We start from the raw sequence: 9,224 nt of genomic DNA, 5'->3' as shown, positions 1-9,224 counted from the left end.
GACCACAACAGATGATCAATAGTCTACTTAGAGCGCAAGACAAGAGACCATTTTTTAGGATAAATAATATGAAATGGATCAAATGTGACCATTGTGGTATCTCTGCTTTGCCAATGGACAATTCACAAAACATTAATATGTTCAAATAGTGCAGGCTATCTCTCAAAAGGAGACCTGTAGCTGATGCTAGTCTTTCTCCTGCCTTATTAGTGTCTTTTTCATCTAGTACAGGCTGCATAAAAAGATATGTTGTACAGACTGGCTTTAATTGAATCATAGCTATATTTTTATTTGTTTTATTTGTGTTTCTAATGCATTTGCTCTTCATCTGTATGTGTCTAGATATGTGAAGCATTAGCACATTGGGGTAGTACTATCATTTATGATATAAATATACAGAAATTACATTTTTTGTTGTATTAGTCTTGATATATTTATCTTGCTGTCCTAATAAATACAGAGAAAATAATAACAGTTTTTCAGAATGTTTGCAACTAAAGTTAAACAAAAAACAGTGCTATGTTTTATTAATAATATGAAAATGAATTCGATGCGAGTCAAAAAGATCCAATTCCAGTGGATTTTTCACAGCCAAGTCCACCACCAAAAGTCAGCTTCTCGTGACATTAAAGGGAACAAATAAACTCATGAATAAATGCAAACGGATATAAATATGCACATACATAAGGCAAGCCACACTAGTTTGATGAGAACAAGAGGCAGAGCTTTGCACCACTGCTGATGTGCTGTGGAGCAGGGCCTCCTGCTGGCCCTCAAAGAGACTCCAATACAACTCCAGGTCCCCGTTTGCAATCAAAATGCACTTAAGGCACAATTCCATGTTCTTTTCCCTGCTTGCATAGCACTGTTAAAGGTGTCTCTGTAATCTGACAGTAGCATGGCGCTGTGCTTAACTGTACACCATGTCTTTCAGAGTGACAGGTTTGTTTGTATGCAGAACACACACAGCCAACACCTGGGGAGAAGCTGGGCCTTAGAGCAGAATAGAGAACTTCAAACTGACTCTCCAACACCTAACTAAGCAAACAGGGCTACATAGGAATAGGCAAAAAAAGTAAGACACCAATATATATGACCATGCACATCCAGTGCTATCTACTCCAGATGTTCAAGAGCTACTACTAAAAAGAGGATCTGTATGAGGAAAGCAAGGTATACCTTTAAAAAATCTGCTTTTGGCTAATGATATTAAAGAGACAAGATTGATAGGTACACGCATGAAGGACACAGGAGTTCGGACCCATTTTCAAAGACAACAAGTACCATCAGAACAGCGAGAATTGGAACTAACAGAATTATTTTGGAAAGTGGCTGCTAGGCTCTTAGCCAGCACTCTAACCACAGATTGAGAAGGTCGAAGGGTAGCATCTGCTGTTCACAGCGCTGTTCTATTGTTACTACTACCTGCACTTTTAACAAAATGGCCACCTCCTTTCAAGGTAATGTAATAGCAATTTATTATTGAGCTCCTTCCAGATTTCTAAGCTCCTCAACCCTTGAACCCAGACACCCAGCAGAGGACACACAGCAAAAGAACTTAAAACGATGACAAAATACTTACAATCACTGAACTGCGGGTGAGGGTTTAAACACCAATTCTGTCAATTTCACACTACTCCTCCAATCACTTGTGATCACAGTGAAAAAGACAACAACATACTTGAACTCTTCACTCCGAGCAGGAACTCACGCCACACTTAAAGGGATCTCTTCACAGTTCAAGAGTGATGTGGGTGCAAACTCATTTAGAAAACCCATTTATTTTCTGTTATTTTTTAAAGGTAAATGCAATTTTGGACAGATTCTGACTTAATCATTTGAGAGCAACAGCTACATGTACAGATGGCACATTTGACAGAAAATCTTTCACCATATTAGGTTTTGGTCATGCATGTGAAAACACACAAAAGCACAATTAGTCGCACAGTTAGACATTTAAATGTGCTTTATTTGGCATGTAAATGTACTCAGAAAAACTATACATTGGCATTTACTCAACCCTCCCTCAATGTACAAATTTGCCAATCCCTTTACAATAGGGCTCCCCAGCATTACCATTCAGTTCTTTTATGTGCAAATTCAGATTGTGCATGAAAATTAGAAATACACATATCTAAGAATTGTTGTCCTGTCACATTCAAACATCACTATTTCCTTTCCTCTGTTCATTAAAAGAGAGAATAAAAAGTCACTTGGAATGCAAACAATTATGCATATACCTGTCTTAATTAATATAATTACATTTGTTTTGCATTCAGACAGGAACCATTTTTTGATATATTTATATAGGTCCCTTGTGGGGGTCTATGTGATCAGATTCTTTATTATCGTTGCTGTCACAGTGTTTCAAGGTTATCCTTTGGTCTTTTTTAGATGACTCGCCTAATCAGATTACTTAGGCAGTGTTGCCCCTGTGAACAGGTTTTGATACAGTGCAAATTAATATTAATTTTACCAGGCCCGCCTGTGAGACAGATCTAGCCTTGACTTGCTGATTGGTGAAGTGCTCTTTAATTGGTTTAAACTTTGCTCTTGCTGCTCAGGGATCTACACGCTTAATTTCAGCAAAAGGTCAATATCAATAAATCCGGATGCTAAGGGAGGGAGGCACAGGCCTGGAAATAAAATGCTCCACACTCTTCTGGCTCGAACTGACCACAGGGAGGGGAAAGCAAGCTGACCCTGGTAACACTGCGAACCAACAAGATGCTAAGAGAAAATTAGAATTTGAAGCGCTGTCGGCCCACCCTCTTGTCAGGTGTTTATTGCCCATGACCTCGGCAAGATGAGGTCAGATTTTCATATTATAGCAAACCAACTCCTTTGGCACAATTGGTTGCAGTATATTCAACAACTGCATAATGAAATGCTCAACAGGAAGAGGAGGGGTTGTATAAGCAAGTGAGGAAAGACGAACAGGGAGTGGTCTAGAACAAAGTAGAAGAGACTGTGCAAGATTGTGCGCAATGTAGAGCAGATGCAGAAAGAAAGAGAGTGATATGAAGCAAAATCTACTCTGGGCTTTGGGTTTTTGTTTTTTTTTTGCATCAGTTCCTCTCTTGTGTGAACATTAAATAGCCCTAAAAAGGCAAGCATGAGAAGCTGCAGTACTCTGGGCTCTCAGGGGGGTATGCACACTCTACACTTGCCCCTCAGGATTTCACTCACCCAAATGGAGAGATGAACAGCCTTACTGATTACATGTCTAATGCTTTCTATGGCTCATCACTCTCTGATGCCCAAGTGGAGCGTGTGCTGAACACACAAACCTACACTCACACAAAAACACCCATGCACACAAAACTAAGCCGTAATCATTGGCAACAACATCAACATCCTGCTTCTGAACTATCCATCAAGAGATTATGTCATCTGTCAATCAGACTGATGGTAAAATCTTTCAGTTGACACACAGGGCTCCCCAGGTAAAATTAAAATAAATTACTGCAGATCACACTGTCCCTAGTGTAATCTGTCAGCTGATTGGTCTGTATTGTGGTGGTCTAGGTTACAGCAAAGTAATGTGCTCTCCTGTGCGATGGAGTTGAAATTGGATAATTATTCCGTCTAGTCACCATGCATCACCGCTCCCATGAACCGAGATCAATACCAGGCAAAGGTGAAAAGAGAAGGAGAAGGGGTTAAATGAATGAAGGAATGACAGGACTCTACAGCGTCAAATCCCAGAGTTATGGTGTTCTATCCAGCTTGCCATCACCAGTGTGTGAATGTGTGTGTGAATGGGTGGATGACTGGATATGTAAAGCGCTTTGGGGTCCTTAGGGACTAGTAAAGCGCTATATAAATACAGGCCATTTACCAACTATAACTTACTACAAGCATTTATGAAGTTTGCTTTTCTATTTGTCTAAATAAAGCTTGTCAGTCATATACTGTATATCTCTGTCTCTCATGGTCACTACTGTCAGTGTGCTATATTTAAAGTTCAATTCAAGTCAAGTGTATTTCTACAGCACATTTAAAAACAACAGCTGTACATTTAAAATAACCATAAAACACAGGACAAAATGACAGAGTTCCATAAGACTACACACAATGTAATTATCAAATACACAATATACCACTATAAATGATTTGACTGACTACACTTAGTTTAGAACCTCTTTTTCGAAAAAAAGCTGTAATGCTTCACTTTAATGTGCATTTTATTTACAAGTTTATGCATTTATGTTTAGCGGTTACTGCTCTTGAGTAGTTTCACTTGTGGACATGTCTGACTGCTGAATTGGATGGTCAGTTGGAAAAACACATGCCATTGCTTTTTAATCCCCTAACTAGATGTCCATTAAACTCCCACCCCCCAAAAAATAAAGAAATAAGGCGGAGCTTCGATAATATAATTTTAGTAAGTGAAACTTGCCATCTATCACAAGTTATTTGAAAAACAAGTTTCTATTTAACTGTTTTCATTCCCTAAAATTACTGCAAAAACTATATTTCTTATGTTACAGTAACTTGTAAACCAAGAGAAATATCTTCTCTTGCTCAAAGAAAAAAGTGAGACCAGGACACGTAAAACAGTCAAATCAGGTTCCAAACTTTTAATCAGTGTAAAATGTTTTTAATTTTTTATTCTAAAACCATAGTAGGATGGTGAACCATTGTTATATTCCGCTGCTGTGTCAGAAGCTTTATCTTAATTATGTCAGATCCGTATTCTGTTCAGCACTTGCATAATTGTAGAGGATTCATCCAAGAAATCACAGCAGATGATGAATGAAAGAAATGGATATAGCAACTCTGGTACATGATTTGCAACGAGTATTTGTGAATTGTATTACTAATAACGAATCCCCCATTAATCTAACTCAGAATCTGCGTTAACCAGATTAAAAAATTATATTCTGGTAGGCACTTACTGTAAGCGTGTACTAAATGAAGAAAATATATCAGAATGCAAAAGGGAGGGCAAGTGGATTTGCTTGGAGATAGGATATTGAGACAGATGCACAATGGCCTTGTCCAACAAAATTGCCACTATGTGCTGTCGGTTTTGTGCAGTGCTGGAACAATGAGTAGGGCTGAGATAAAGCTATGTTACATGTTTTCTACAGCTGACTTGAACCTTGGCCAATTTCATGAAACTTGCAACATACAAGCTGTGATTTGCAACATAAGATAATCTAGTCATCTTTAAGCAACAGCACACTTATAACACATGCATGAGCACGAGAGAGAGGGCATTCGCAAATTCATTTTAGAAAATTGGATGCTGGTGCAGTTTGCAATCACCATGTAAGTAGTGCTCATCGGTTGCAGTGTAAAATAACCCCACAGCCTCTAAGCCCTCTGCAGTGTTTCTTTCAAACGAATGACAGCAGAAACTGAACACCCAGAGTCATTTTCTTCTTGGTACCATGCTTGATGGGCACTTTGTGAAAGCATGATGGAAACTGGAAACATGCTGTATGCATAAGGTGGAATGCACTCTGAAGAACAATGCCCCTCCTCATACACTCAACAAAAATATAAACGCAACACCTTTGTTACTGCTCCCATTCCCCATGGGATGGACGTAGAGACCTAAAATTCATTCCAGATACACAATATAACCATCCCTCCCAAACAGTGGTCACAAATCAGTCCAAATGTGTGGTAGTGGGCACATCTGCTATATTGAGATAATCCATCCCACCTCACAGGTGTGCCACATCAGGATGCTGATCTGACATCATGAGTAGTGCACAGGTGTACCTCAGACTGCCCACAACAAAAGGCCACCCTGGAATGTGCAGTTTTGTCTCACAGCAAAATGCCACAGATGCCACAAGCAATGAGGGAGCGTGCAATTGGCATGCTGACAGCAGGAATGTCAACCAGATCTGTCGCCCGTGCATTGAATGTTCATTTCTCAACCATAAGCCGTCTCCACAGGCGTTTCAGAGAATATGGCAGCACATCCAACCGGCCTCACAACCGCAGACCTCGTGTAACCACACCAGCCCAGGACCTCCACATCCAGCAGGTTCACCTCCAAGATCGTCTGAGACCAGCCACCCAGACAGCTGCTGGAACAATTGGTTTGCACAACCAAACAATTTCTGCACAAACTGTCAGAAACCGTCTCAGGGATGCTCAACTGCATGCCCGTCGTCCTCATCGGGGTCTTGACCTGACTCCAGCTCGTCGCCGTAACAGACTTGTGTGGGCAAATGCTCACATTCGATGGCGTCTGGCACGTTGGAGAGGTGTGCGCTTGTCACACGCTTCACGGATGAATCATGGTTCACATTGTTCAGGGCAGATGGCAGCTGAGAATGTCCCAGTTCTTGCATGGCCAGCATACTCACCGGACATGTCACCCATTGAGCATGTTCGGGATGTGCTTGACCGGCGTATACGACAGCGTGTACCAGTTCCCACGAATATCCAACAACCTCGCACAGCCATTGAAGTGGAGTGGACCAACATTCCACAGGCCACAATTGACAATCTGATAGACTCCATGCGACGATGTGTTGCACTGCATGAGGCAAATGGTGGTCACACCAGATACTGACCGGTTCTGGGTCCCCAGACCCCCAATAGCGCAAAAAACTGCACATTCCAGGGTGGCCTTTTGTTGTGGGCAGTCTGAGGTACACCTGTGCACTACTCATGATGTCAGATCAGCATCCTGATGTGGCACACCTGTGAGGTGGGATGGATTATCTCAATATAGCAGATGTGCCCACTACCACACATTTGGACTGATTTGCGACCACTGTTTGGGAGGGATGGTTATATTGTGTATCTGGAATGAATTTTAGGTCTCTACGTCCATCCCATGGGGAATGGGAGCAGTAACAAAGGTGTTGCGTTTATATTTTTGTTGAGTGTATATCACCATAACAGAACACAGGATGGTTCCAGCATGTACAGATTTCAAGTATCAGAAAGAGGACATTTATCATAATGTCAAGCCTCAATGATAATCCATGTTCACCTATCCTCACTGCCTGAAACCCCTGATGTGGGGGTGGCGAGAACCCTTGTCATGGTAAGGGCCGGGAGAGTGCCAGTGAGGATTTGTAACCCACACCCCTATCCTCTTTTTATAGGTCGCTACCAGAAACTGGGAAAGCTATCCTGCGTGGATGAAGCTGACGTACATGGCTCACAGGACCTGAGCCTGTCCCTTGGGACGGACGGTGTGGTGGAGGTGGCTCTGGTTGATAGTGGCGCCCCCACGGAGGAGGAGAGATTACCTGAGGAGATGAATAAACTGATTGAAAGACCTGACCTGTCTGAACTGCAACAGGGCGAGCTACGTGCTTTATTGCTTAAATGGGAGAAGGTGTTCTCTAAAGATGACGAAGATTTCGGGAGGACTGACCTGGTGCATCATTGTATCCCCACAGGTGATGCAGCTCCCATTAGAGAGAGGTATCGTCCTTTGCCCCCCGCAATGTATAAGGAAATGAGGAGTCTCTTGGTAGATATGATGGCAAAGGGAGTTATCCGGGAAAGCTGTAGCCCATGGGCTGCACCCATTGTTTTGGTGAGAAAAAAGGATGGCGCCTGGAGGTTCTGTGTGGACTACAGAAAATTGAATGCGGTGACGCATAAAGATGCTTTCCCCTTGCCACGAATAGAAGAGACATTGACAAGCCTTACTCGAGCGAAGTGGTTTTCCACCCTGGACTTAGCCAGTGGATACTGGCAGGTCCAAATGGACCCGACGGACAGAGAAAAGACTGCTTTTACGACCCCAGTTGGGTTGTTTGAGTTCGAGCGGATGCCGTTTGGTCTGTGCAATGCACCCGCTACATTTCAGCGCCTGATGCAGCACTGTTTGAGTGGACAGATTGCCGAGTCTTTATTGGTGTACTTAGACGACATTATCATTTATTCACCTGACTTTTCGTCTCATTTACAGCATCTAGATGAAGTGTTTCAGAGGCTGTGGCGTCATGGGTTGAAGTTACAGCCGAACAAGTGCGAGTTCCTGCAACAAGAGGTGAAATTTCTGGGGCATGTAGTGGATAAGTATGGTGTAAGACCAGACCCGGATAAGATTTCTGCGGTGATGGATTGGCCGGTCCCTGATACCATCAGACAGGTCAGATCCTTTTTGGGCCTGGCTGGTTACTACAGACGTTTTGTGTCCGGTTTTGCTCAAATCGCACGCCCTTTAAATGCATTATTGACAGGGGTCCCTGTGAACAAGAGAACAGACCGTCGTAAAGTACAGTGGTCCCCAGAATGTCAAACAGCATTTGAGGCCCTCAAAGCAGCTTTAACGCAGGCACCTGTTTTGGCATACGCAGATTACTCTCTTCCCTTTATTGTGTATACAGATGTCAGTGGCCGCGGGCTGGGAGCCGTTCTGGCGCAGGTTCAAGAGGGCCAAGAAAGGGTAATAGCGTACGCCAGCAGAAGTTTACACCACACGGAACGGAATGACGCAAACTATAGTTCTTTCAAGTTGGAGCTGTTAGCCCTTAAGTGGGCGGTTACCGAAAAGTTTAAAGACTATCTGACTGGTGCACGATTCGTTGTGTATACTGATAATAACCCTGTGGCCCATTTACAGGCTGCTCGCTTGGGCGCAGTAGAACAACGTTGGGTTGCCCAGCTGGCCTCTTTCGACTACGAGATCAAGTATCGTTCGGGTAAGAGCAATATTAATGCTGATGCCCTTTCTCGATTCCCCACTGTCCCAGCAGAGCACCTGGAGGGGGCTGGATCAGAGCGTGGAGTCACTTCAGCAGCCATTGAATTGACCTGTGAGGTAGAGGGGAGTGACTGGGCAGAAGCACAAGTTCACGATCCGGATATTCAAGTGGTAAAACAACTTCTGGAAGCTCAGGTCGCACCTACAAAGTCAGAACGTCAGGCATTGTCGCATGGTGTGCGGCGACTCCTACAGCAGCAAAAAAGACTTTTTATTAAAGACGGAGTATTGTGCCGTAAAGTGTCGGACGAATATACCCAGGAGACTCGTCATCAAGTTGTGTGTCCTAGTTCCAGGTGCCATGAGGTGTGGCGGAAGATCCATGAGGCTGCTGCCCATGCGGGGGTAGATCGAACCCTCTCTCGGATACGGCAGCGGTTCTACTGGGTTAACATGGAAGCGCAGGTACGTCAGTTTCATCTGGGTTGTGTCCCCTGTAGTCTACAAAAGGAGAGGGTAGAACCTAGGGCTCCACTGCACCCTATTTCAGTCTCATACCCTTTGGAGGTTGTAGGCATGGATTTTC

The 9,224-nt window shown here is 43.2% G+C and overlaps 1 pseudogene; it reads left to right on the top strand.

The window, feature by feature from the left end:
- Positions 1–6,949: 6,949 nt before the first annotated feature.
- Positions 6,950–8,198, top strand: LOC147338727 (uncharacterized; annotated as a pseudogene).
- The last annotated feature ends 1,026 nt before the right edge of the window (positions 8,199–9,224 follow it).

The sequence above is a fragment of the Aulonocara sp. 'chitande type north' Nkhata Bay genome, linkage group LG1 (assembly GCF_057382095.1).
Source record: "Aulonocara sp. 'chitande type north' Nkhata Bay isolate Kocher_YH1m ecotype deep benthic linkage group LG1, A_spYH_male_GT1.1, whole genome shotgun sequence".
Taxonomy (NCBI): domain Eukaryota; kingdom Metazoa; phylum Chordata; class Actinopteri; order Cichliformes; family Cichlidae; genus Aulonocara; species Aulonocara sp. 'chitande type north' Nkhata Bay.
This window is presented reverse-complemented; position numbering and strand designations above follow the sequence as displayed.